Below are 12,068 nucleotides of genomic sequence, written 5' to 3' on the forward strand. Positions count from 1 at the left end.
AAAAACTCAAATCTACATAAAATTTGTGAGTAATAAAGTGAACTCCCAATTTCAACAATCCTCAGCATTTTAACAGTCTTGTTTCATTTACCATTCCATCCCCAAGTCCATGTACTAGAGTCTTTTAAAGAAAATTTGAATGTGTTTTGAAAGAAGAGCCAATAGAATTTGCTGACCCACTGAATGGAGGCTAGGAGGGAAACAGGGAAGTCCAGGATGCTCTAAGGTTTAGGGCCCAAGCAGTGGGAAGTTGTCCCTGATTTGCAGACTGACTTTGAAGGTGAGGCCACCTCCCTCCAAGTTCCAGGTGCTAATGGTGGTCCAAACAGCGTCAGAGTTGGTCTCCAGATGTTCCTTGGAGAGCTGGTTGACAAGGCAGAGTCCAGGGACCCACCCTCCTGAAGAATCAGAACATTTTGTGGGTAGTGCCCAGGTATCTGCATCTTTTTTTTTTTTTTTTAAGATTTTATTTGAGAGAGAGAGCAAGCAGGGGGAGGAGCAGAGGAAGAGGGACAAGCAGACTCTGTGCCGAGCCTGGAGCCTGATGTGGGGCTCGATCCTACAACCCTGAGGTCACGACCTGAGCGGAAATCAGGAGTCAGACAACTAACTGAGCCCCCCAGGCGCCCCCAGGTATCTGCATTTTAAGAAGCACCTACAAGTGATTTTGATGCCCAGTGGCCCAAGACCTACTTATGTTGTAGGAGTAGGACCAGCAGTAGGACTCCTCAGGCCAGCAACATCAACATCACCTGGGGCAGCTTGTTAGAAAGGCAGACTCCCAGGCCCCACCCCAGGCCTGCTGAGTCAGAAACCCTGGGATGTGGCCCAGGAATATTTTAACACTCTCTCCAGGAGCTAAAGTTTGTGCAACACTATGCACTGTGATCAGCCAACAAGCGTTCAGGGAGCAGGGAGGGCCTTCTCTGCAGGTCCCGCCCCGGCAAGCCTTGAAGGTTCCTCCAACTGTAGTCAGTGGGGTAGCTTGAGGTACCTGGTAGTGTTCAGTTTGGTTTGTAACATTTTTTTTTTCTCTTACTGTACGTTGGGGGAAATGTAGAACTAGACAGAATTTGATTTAATGGATTTCACTGTTTTAGGATGGGACCGATTTTATATAAGTAAAACAATGGGAATTACATTTTCAAAAAATGGAAGTAACTACCAGTAGAGGTGGGTTATATATTAGGCAGAAATGGAGAAGCTGGTATTCAAAGGAACCAAAGCTGGGAAACACTATCCTGATACATCATAGATCCTTCAGAAACACGCATCGGAGGGGAGAGGAGGGGAGGAAAAAAAAAAAAAAAAGAGAGAAGAGATAGAGGGAGGAAGGAAGAAGTGAGCTCTCATTTCTGTGTTCCGATCACTTCAAAAAAGCTTAGTGAATAGTAAGATTTCCCTGGCCCGAAATCAAGGTCCCTTTTCCTCCTCCGTTTTCTCTCTTTCATTAGTGGAGTTGACAGAAAACAAAAACAAAAACAAAAAACCATAGCCTGAAGGTAAATCCTGCACTCTGGATCATGTTGTCAGAATTAATTCAAATTATTACTTGAAAGCTGGTTTATTTCAGGGTTGAGACGTTTACCCTGAAATAACATTATTTAAGGACAAGCAGGTTTGGTTTGTTTTTACATCTAATCCTTTACTGATCATCAGCTCAGGACACCAAGCCCAACCAGGTAAACAGCAAGAGGGACATGGAGAGGGACAAAAGGCATTCCCCAGAAACTGCCTCCTTCCCCAAGTAGAGTGATTCAGCAGAAGTGAGGAACAGTGCCCACCCAGGGGTGGCAGAGGAGGAGACTGGGAGGGTGCCCCATCCCTCTCTGAAAATCTGCCTCTCTAAAATTCAAAAAATTGGCAACACACCAAGCCATTTCACATGTACTGTCTTGCAAGGGGGGATATTTCCCTTTCTAACAATGAGTGTGATGTTTTAGGAGGTACAGGGCACTAGCAAAAAATAATTATCTTCTTGTTTTCTCAGTCCTGCTAACAATGCCAAAGAGAAAGTCTCAGTTCAATGCCAACATGTCATTAATTTCTCTACCATTTGCTAATAATCCGTCCGGGTAACAGGTCTGAGAGCAGACCTCAGAGTCACATTAGCTTGAATTTAGTGACACTGTTTTGCTTTCATTATATTTATGTTGGAGATGCTTTGTATTTGTGTTTTTTTCATTTACAGATGTGGTTTACAGTTTCCTTCTAAGATTTATTTAGTTTACAAAAAGCAAGTTGATTTAGAGAAATATATTAAGTAAAGGATGTGGTGTGGCTTATGAAGATGAAATCTGGGAGAGCAGATCTCTCTGCTAGGCCCTGAAGACCCCGAGAACAAGACCCAGGAGGCAGTCAAAGGGGGGAGCTAGTCCTGAAATTACTGTGCATTCATATACCACTTCCCCTTCACATCTCCACACTATTGTCTAGGCTTTCTCTCTGCTTATATCATACTCATTAGAGTTTCTAGATCTTATTCTAAGAAATTTTCCTCTCCTGAGCTGCAATAGCACCTTGAAATTGTGGTAATAACCAGTATGTATTGTTTACCACTTGTCAGGCTGTGTTTAAGCACTGTATATAAGCTACACCATCTAGCTCACCGAATAACCCTGTGAAGTTGGTCCTCCTATTATCTCCATTTTACAGATAAGGGCACCGAGGCACAGAGAGGTAAAGCAACTAGCTCAAGGTCACGCAGCTTGTGAGTGGCAGAGCTAGGACTTGAACCCTGGAAGTAGGAGATAAGAGCCAGTGTACTTAACCCCTGTGCTGGGCTGCCTCTTGGGTCACTTATCTGAGGACATTTGCTTCTTGGTTTCCCCAGCTAGACCGGAGCTTCCCCAAGAGCAGGGACCATGCCTGATGTATCTCCCTATACTAGCACCTGACCTGGTATGCACCTTTGAAGAGTGCCCACTGAATATGAGTTGAATGACTGAAATGTAGAGAAAGTGGTCTGGGAAGCTGTGATGACTTCTGACCTTGTGCAAGATTCACAGAGAAGGTTGGAGTTGAGTTGAACGATGGATGTGTTATCAACAGGTGCACGTGCGGAAGAGGAAAGGGAATTCTGGATGGAGGACACCATGTGAGCAAAGGTACAAAGAGGGGACCACAGTTGGTCTAGTTTAGTTGGATTGGGGGAAGAGTTTGGAAAATTCTTGTGGTTGGAACATGGTGGGGGGCGGTGCTCAAAGGCAAGAGTGAAGAGCTTGTACTCCTGGGAGTGTCAGGGACCCAGCGATGCAAGGGAAGTGGCACCGGCAGAACTGGGCGTTGGGGCGGTTGATGTGACTGTGGGTTTAGAACAACTGAGAGGAAAGACTTAAAGTGAAAACCAGAAAGAGAGCTAAGTTTGTGGGGAGCAGTGAGCAGTGCTGTGCGGGGATCCAGGGCGGTGGAGACCGGAGATGAGGCTGCACATGTGTGTGTGAAGGGCCTAAAATACCAAACTAAGAGGTGTGGCTTTTCTCTTGGGGAGCCAGAGGAGGTTCTGAAACCTAGAGTGTTTGATCTGATTTTTTTTTAAAGATTTTATTTATTTATTTGACACAGAGAGAGAGAGAGAGATCACAAGCAGGGGGAGTGGCAGAGGGAGAAGCAGGCTCCCTGGTGATCAGGGAGCCTGACAGGGGCTCAATCCCAGGACCCTGGGATCATGACCTGAGCTGAAGGCAGCTGCTTAATGACTGAGCCACCCTGGCGCCCCTGATCGGATTTTAATCAGGTCTTGTCTCTGGGTCAAGGGCAGATGGTGATGGTGGAAGGAGGGGCTTTTCAGGGCTCCTCTGAGCCCTCTATGAGGGAAGGGTCCCCACGGTGCCCCTTGAGGGCAGTGCCAAAGGGCTCTGACTGTGTAAGTTATTCAAACATTTTATTGAAAATAAATTCACACTCAAGGTAAAACATTGAAAAAGGAAAAAAGAATATACCTGTACAGTGAAAATAAGTGCCTGCTCTAGCCCAGAATGCTCCCCAGAGGCAAACGCTGTATGTCTTCCAGAAATTTTTCATACTCTCTCTAGAAATACATCCATGTGTATATCCTCTAAAAAAAAAAAAGAACCCACAAAATCATACTGTCTGGCTTTTGCTTTTCTTGTATAACACACTTAGAGTTTTTTCAATAGCAGATATGCAGATATTTTTCATTCTTTTTACCCTCCTCCGAACATTCCACAACATGAATGGACTATAATGCATTTAGCCTATTGTGAGGTATTTAAGTGTGATGTTTCGGCCACCATGAGCAAAGCGGCAGTGCACAGGCACCATCTCCCACACGGGCAAATACATCAGTAGGATATGTTTCCAGCAGTGGAATTTGTTGGTGAGATGCCTCAGCTTGTCTTCACAGGATTGTTGGGGTGTCCTCACAATACTGGCTGGCTTCCCTGAGAGTGAGTGATTCAGGAGACCAAGACAGAAGCTGCAAAGGCTTTTATGACCTGGCCTCTTCAATCATACCCATCATTTCTGCCACTTTTTTTGGTCACACAGACCAGCCCTCTCCAAGGTGACAGGAGTCCACACAACGGCAGATGCGTGAGGAAGTGAGGATCATTGTGGGCCATCTTGGAGCCTGACTACCATAGGTTTGTTTGTTTTTTTAAGATTTTATTTATTATGAGAGAGAGAGAGAGAGAGCATGAGCAGGGAGAGGGGCAGAGGGAGAGGGTGAAGCAGACTCTCCACTGAGCAGGGAGCCCAGTGCAGGGCTCGATCCCAGGACCCTGAGATCATGACCTGAGCTGAAGGTAAGCACTTAACCAAATGAGCCACCCAGGTGCCCCTACCACAAGTTTTTTTGTTTATTTCAATTAACATAGAGTAAAATTTACTTTTTTTTTTTTTGTATGTAGGCCTACGAATGTTAACACATGTACATTTGCGTAACCACCACCACAAACAGGAAACAGAACAGTTCCATCACCTCTCAAAAAACCCTTGTGTTTCTCATTGTAGTGACACACTCTCCCCACCCTTAACCTGTGTTAACCACTGATCTATCACTATAGTTTTGTCTTTTGGAGAATGTCACATAAATGGAATCATACAGTATGTCGCCTTTTGAAATGGCTTCTTTCACTCAGAATGATGCCATTGAGACTCACCTAAGTTGTAGCTGGTGTCAGTAGTTCATTCCTTTTTATTGCTGAGCTGTGTTTCATTGAATGGATGTACCGCGCTCTGTTTATGGGTTTACCCACCGAAGGGGTCATTTCCAAATTTGGAGGGACAGTGAATAGAGCTATTCAAAGCATCCGTGCACTGGACTCCTTCTGTCCTTCTGCTACTTGGACGATAGCTCTGTTAGACCTTGAGCTCTTGTACCACAGCTCCCATAGACCCGGTTTATTTTTTTTTTCAACCTTTGTTTCCTTTGTTGTTCAGACTGAGTAATTTCTACTGACCCAGCTTGGAGTTCATAGATTCTTTCTGTCCTGTGACATCTCTGTTCCGCTGTTTAGCCCATCCACTGAGCTTTTCAGTTTGGGTTATTGTATTTTTTCAATTTCAAATACATATTTGGTATATATACAGATATCAAATGGAAACTTTAATATATATCTTCTATTTACTAAAAAGCTGAAGAAAGCTCAGAGTCTGCATCCTTATTTCTTGGAGTTTTGTTTTTGTTTTTGTTTTTTAAGTAGGCTCCAACATAGGGCTTGTACTCATGACCCTGAGATCAAGAGTCGCATGCTGTACCGACTGAGCCAGCAAGGCCCCCCTAAAATTTACCATTTTCATCAGTTTTAAGTATACAGTTCAGTGGCAGTAAGTGCATTCACACTGTTGTGCAACCATCAGCACCATCCACCTCCAGCCCTTTTTCCTTCCCAAACTGAAACTCTATCCCCATCAAGCACTAACTCCCCATGCTCTCCTTGGAGGATTTTTTTTTTTAAAGATTTTTAAAATTTATTTATTTGTCAGAGAGTGAGAGAGAGCACAAGCAGGGGGAGCAGCAGAGAGAGAGGGAGAAGCAGGCTTCTCACAGAGCAAGGAGCCCGATGCGGGACTCGATCCCAGGACCCTGGGATCACGACCCGAGCTGAAGGTAGACGCTTAACGACTGAGCCACCCAGGCGTCCCATCCTTGGAGGATTTTTGCAGCAGTTACTTTAAGGGCTTTTTCAGATCATTCCAACATCTTAGAGTTGGCATCTTTCCTTGTCTTTCCTCAAGCTAGCTGAAATTTTCCTGCTTCTTTATCTTGCAAGTAATTTGCCCTGGACCTTTTTAATATTATGTTAATATTAATTTTAATTAATATTTAATATTAATGCTCTGGGCCACATTTAAATCCTGTAGAAAATATTGATATTTTTGTCTTTGCAGGTAATTGGCAAAGTGGGTTCAAGCTGCAAGCTATGCCTACCTTCTCTGGGTTGTGGTTCCAGGGTCAGTCCTGTTTTCAAACCCTTTGTGATGCCACATGCATCTGCCCCTTGTGAGGGTCACTCATTGGCCGGAACTCAGGCATTGGCCTTCGTGATTAAGTTTCTCAAAGTCTGTGGTAAGCTGTTTAGGCTAGATCTACTCATGCGCACCTAGGGGGTGAGCCCAGAAAATCCATACATAACTTTGTGGGGTCACTTTCCCAAACTCCTCTCTCCTTGCCAGCTCCCTGCGACTTTGTGGTTCCCTGAGGCTTTATTTACCAGACTCTGATGTACATTTCCCACAACTGCACCCACATCTGGGGCCACAGCAATATGGACTCATCCCGCCATCTTGGGACCATAGCTTCTTCAGTTAGAGCGGAAGGTTCTCCTTCCTCATAGTTTCAGGTTCTTGTAAGCACCCACCACTACCTCCACCACCTGGGAGGACTGGGGGCTAGGATAAAAGAGAATGGGGAAAAAATGGGGATCTCCCTCACTCTCTCTGAAGGTTAGGAGACCTCATTCTTCATTCCTGTTTCTGGAGCCAGAACTGGAGGGTATCTCCTGACATTCCCTCCACTTGCGCCAATGCCCTGTCCTAGGTTCAAGGCTACACTGACACAGCCCAGGGAATACCAGAGGAGAAAACAAGTGTAAACCCACTGCCAGATTGGCGGTACTTCCCCCCTGGTCTGCCTGCTACTGTAGACTTTTCAAGGCCTGACCTAACTGCTCCATGCCTTCTGACCAGAATTTGGAGCTACCTTCAGCCGCAGAGGTAGGGTGGAGACGGTTCACCCATCTTACTGGAACTGGAAGCATGATCCTGGGTTTCATCACATCAGTCCCTCTGGCTGTGAAGCACACAGTAGACCGACAGGGCTATGTTGGAAGCAAGGAGACCTGTGGGATTGACAGGGGAAGAACCATAGAGATAACCCCTCGTTTGAGTCTTGAAGATTGGTGGTTGTTTTCAGAAGGGTGGGTGGGGGCTAGAGCATTCAAGGCAGAGAGATCAGTGTGAGCACTGTCTTAGAGGGGTTTCAGAGCAGATCGGAAGTCTGGGCTGAAGGCTGTAGGACCGAGGCAGGGTGAAGGGGGAGCATTATGGGAGAGAAGTCTGGAGAATAAGCTGGGACTACAAGTTGGGAGGTGAGTGGTTGGTTTCTGATTTCTATGGGTTGGAGAAAAAGGCCAGGTAATGTTTTCCACAGTGTGCACAGAAAAGCAGCCCCCACCCCCAGACCTGAGACAGGATGTGGGGATGCATGTGGGTGTCTGAGGCCTTGGCAGGGAAAAATGGCATCTAAGCTGAAAAGGCCAATGGCCCAGTTCCTGTGGAGAAAGAAGGGCACATTTTTACAGCTTCTGAAAGGGAATGCCATACTGCTGCAGCCTTTCTTGGGTCAGATGATCTGTGAGAGGGGCCAAGGGCATGTCTGCTTCCGTATCCAAGATAATAAATATAACATTTCCTAAGGGCTTACTCCAAGTTAAGTAGGGGTGGGGGGCGAGGATGGTGGGCCAGGTGAGAGTTTAGAGGTCAAAGTGACAAAGAACTTTTGCTATATCCTTTTTTATATTTTTTAAAAACTTGAACCACATATAGTGGTATATTGTTACAAATAAATTACTCAGTAAATGACTAAATTCAGTAGCTTAAAACAATGAACATTTATTACTTCATGCAGTTTCTGAGAGTCAGGAATCTGGGATCAGCTTTGCTGGGTGGTTCTAGCTCAGGGTCTTTCATGAGGTTGAGCCAAGGTATCGGTCAGGGTTGCACTCATCTGAAGCCTTGACTGGGGCTGGAGGGCCTACTTCCAAGACAGCTCATGCACATGGCTGTTGGCAAGAGGCTTCAGTTATTTCCCATGTGGGCCTCTTCACAGGGCTGCTCATGATAGGGCAGCTGTTTTTCCCAGAACAAAAGATCTAAAGGAGAGAGAACAAGAGACTGAGCCAAAGCTACAGTGCCTTTGAGAACCTCATCTTAGAAGTGGCACACCACCGTTTCTGCCATATTCTATTGGTTGTACAAGCCATTGCAGTACAGTATGAGAGGGAACTATAAAAAGATTTGCATATAAAAAAAGATTTGCATATAGTGGGGTGGGGGAGGTCATTGAGGGTGACCTTGGAAGCTGGCTACCCCAGCATATGAATGGATCACTACCAATTCAGGTTCTTTTGTAAATTTAAAGGGATCACTGAGACTTTGTTATTGAGAGAAAAGCAAGTTGCCTTTTTATATAATCATACTTAAAGAAAAAAGAAACACAAAACCTATATATTTCTATTATACATACATATGTAAATGTATAGAAAAAGGTCTGGAAGGGCGCCTGGGTGGCTCAGTTGGTTAAGCGACTGCCTTCGGCTCAGGTCATGATCCTGGAGTCCCGGGATCGAGTCCCACATCGGGCTCCCTGCTCAGCAGGGAGTCTGCTTCTCCCTCTGACCCTCTTCCCTCTCGTGCTCTCCATCTCCCATTCTCTCTCTCTCAAATAAATAAATAAAATCTTTAAAAAAAGAAAGAAAGAAAAAGATCTGGAAGGATACATTTAAAGCTGCTAACAGCATTACCTCTGGGGAGTGACATGAAAGAAATGTCATGAAATGGAACTTACCACTTTTACACATATTTTTCTTTATGGTTTGGATCATTGGGTTACTATTCCAATTTTCTGTAACTGGAGAGCAAACCACCCCAAACTTAGTGATACAAAACAACAATTCTTGTATTCTGCTCACAGATCCTATGAGATGGAAATTTGGATAAGGCACAGTAGAACTGGTTTGTTTCTGCTCCAAAGCTGGAAGACTATGACAGTGGAGGTGACTTCATTTGGGGTACCTGGGCTCAGATAGGGCCACTGTTCAGAATACCTACAGATGGGGCGCCTGGGTGGCTCAGTCGTTAAGCGTCTGCCTTCAGCTCAGGTCATGATCTCAGGGGATCTCCTGGGATCGAGCCCCACATCGGGCTCCCTGCTCCGCAGGAAGCCTGCTTCTCCCTCTCCCACTCCCCCTGCTTGTGTTCCCTCTCTCGCTGTGTCTCTCTCTGTCAAATAAATAAATAAAATCTTAAAAAAAAAAAAAGGATACCTACAGATGCCCTCTCAGTGTGGCTTGAGATTCCTCACAGAATGGAAACTGTGCTCCAAGAGAAACTATCCTTGAAGGAAGCATCTGGAGAGAAGATATTCCAAGAGAACCAGGCAAAGCTGTGTGTCTTTTATGACCCAATTTCAGAAGTCACATAGCACAACTTCTGCCTTACTCTATTGGTTAAATCATCCCTGAGCCCACTCATAACTGACGAAAGAGGACATGGATTCCCCCTCTCAATAGGAGGAGGGGGAATATATCTCAACAAATACGCAGTGGGGAAAAACAAAACAAAACAAAAAGCCCTGTCACAGTTAGTTTTGTTATTTTTTTAAGTATTTTTAAAATTTTTTAAAGATTTTATTTATTTATTTGAGAGAGATAGAGAGAGCACAGCAGGGGGAGTGGGAGAGGGAGAAGCAGGCTCCCCCCTGAGCAGGGAGCCCGACGTAGGGCTTGATCCCAAGACCCTGAGATCATGACCTGAGCCGAAGGCAGATGTTCAACCAAATGAGCCACTCAGGCAACCCCACAGTTAGTTTTATAATTTTAAAGATTTGTTTATTTATTTGAGAGAGAGAGAGAGAGAGTGCACACATGCAAGTAAGGAGAGGGGCAGAGGGAGAGGGAGAGAATCCCAAGCAGACTCCCCACTGAGTGCAGAGCCCAACATGGGCTTGATTCTACAACCCTGAGATTATGTCCTGAGCTGAAATCAAGAGTTGGACACTTGGGGTGCCTGAGTGGCTCAGTTGTTAAGCGTCTGCCTTCGGCTCAGGTCATGATCTCAGGGGGATTGAGCCCTGACAGGCTCCCTGCTCAGCAGGAGGCCTGCTTCTCCCTCTCCCACTCCCCCTGTTTGTGTTCCCTCTCTTGCTGTCTCTCTCTGTGTCCAATAAAAAAATAAATCTTAAAAACAAAAGAGTTGGACACTTAACCAACTGAGCCACCCAGGTGCCCCACCCCTCCCAGTTTTATAATTTTAAAGTCTATTTCAGGTAAAAAGTGGGAAATAAAACTTTGAGGCTGCCTTTCCTGAGGCTCCCTTTCCTGGGAGGACCTAAGCACAAACCCATAACTGTAGCATCCAGACTCTTAGGTCCTTCTGTTCTTTATGTCCTTGAGCTTGAGAATTTCAGAGAAACTGAGATAACTTGGCAGTTAACAACTCCTACAACTTATAAGCTATACAGGTTACACAACTTACAATTCTTTTTTTGTTGTTGTTGTTTCTTTTCTGTTCCTGGAACCAAGCCCTTTATGTAAATATTTATTATAGATTTATGTGTTCCCCATGTCTTGTTCCAAAAAGGGTTTGAGGGAGCTTATAAGAATTCATACAGCATAATCATATGATCAAAATATATAAATAGATCAGAAACCAAGGTGAAGGGAAAGTTGAAACAGTAAGTTGAGACCAGGGGGGAAGTTAGTTCTTAATACTTATACTAATACTATATGCTGCAAAGTCTCAAGTAAATATTTGGCACTGCAGGGCCACGAGGGACTATATGTTATTTGACCCAATTCCCCAGCTGGATCTTAAAATCCCTTTTCTTTTTTTTTTTTTTAAAGATTTTATTTATTTGACAGAGAGAGAAAGAGAGAGCAAGGGCAGGAACACAAGCAGGGGGAGTGGGAGAGGGAGAAGCAGGCCTCCCGCCGAGCAGGGAGCCCGATGCGGGGCTCGATCCCAGGACCCCGGGATTATGACCTGAGCCAAAGCAGATGCTTAACGACTGAGCCACCCAGGCGCCCCTTAAAATCCCTTTTCAACACCCCTACCGAGTAGCCAGCTAGTCTCAGTTTGCACACCTCTGGTGACGGGGAGCTCACGATATCCCAAGGCAAACCTGGCTACTAGAAGGTGTGAACCCAGGAGTCATAAACTCAAGTACTTCCGGGAGCCAGACAGGCAATAAAAATGAATGAGGTGGGTCTGTGGGGGCTGGGGAGCATATGACCAATGGAACACACACATTGGTTGTATCTGGGGCAACTCTCGCTCCCTCCAGCCAATGATCGCCACATGGAAACCCAGGTCCAGTGTGGTCAAGTCCTTGGGTATTTCAAGAGAAGCTGGATATCCCAATGTATATGGGAAATCTGGTTTTTAAATATTGGCAATTAATTATAAAATGTTGAGTAGGCCAAATAAAACACAACTGCAGGCAGATGCTGCCTATGATCCACCACTTTGTGAGTCCAGAAAAGGCCAAGGTTGTGGGCTTTCAAGTTGGGTCAGAACAGACTTTGTGGCTCTGCCCCGTATTCATTTGGTAATCACTCTGGCCTCAGTTGTCATCTGTAAAGTGGGGATAATAATAGGTCCTGCCTCTTAAAGAGATAGATATGTGATAAGATAGACTGTAAGGTGCTTACCACAGTGTCTGGCAGATAGGAAGTGCCCAATAAATGCAGTGCTGTAAAAAGAAAGAGAGAGAGAGGGAGGGAGGGAGGGAAGAAGGAAGGAAGAAAAGAAAGAAAGAGAAAGAAAGGGAAAGGGAAGGAAAGGAAGAAAAGAGAGAGAGAGGGAAGGAAGAAAGGAGGGAGGGA

General features: G+C 45.2%; 1 protein-coding gene across 1 annotated transcript in view; it reads left to right on the forward strand.

Annotated features, from left to right (window-relative positions):
- Positions 1–2,264: 2,264 nt before the first annotated feature.
- Positions 2,265–12,068, forward strand: part of KIF3B (kinesin family member 3B) — a 61,458-nt gene continuing 51,654 nt past the window's right edge. Inside the window, exon 1 of the mRNA XM_028118536.2 lies at positions 2,265–3,107. The gene's annotated coding sequence lies outside the window, so the exon portion shown is untranslated. The remainder of the gene's footprint in view (positions 3,108–12,068) is intronic.

The sequence above is a fragment of the Eumetopias jubatus genome, unplaced genomic scaffold (assembly GCF_037043125.1).
Source record: "Eumetopias jubatus isolate StellerSeaLion01/CBP00866 unplaced genomic scaffold, mEumJub1_p1.0 scaffold_9, whole genome shotgun sequence".
Classification (NCBI taxonomy): Eukaryota; Metazoa; Chordata; class Mammalia; order Carnivora; family Otariidae; genus Eumetopias; species Eumetopias jubatus.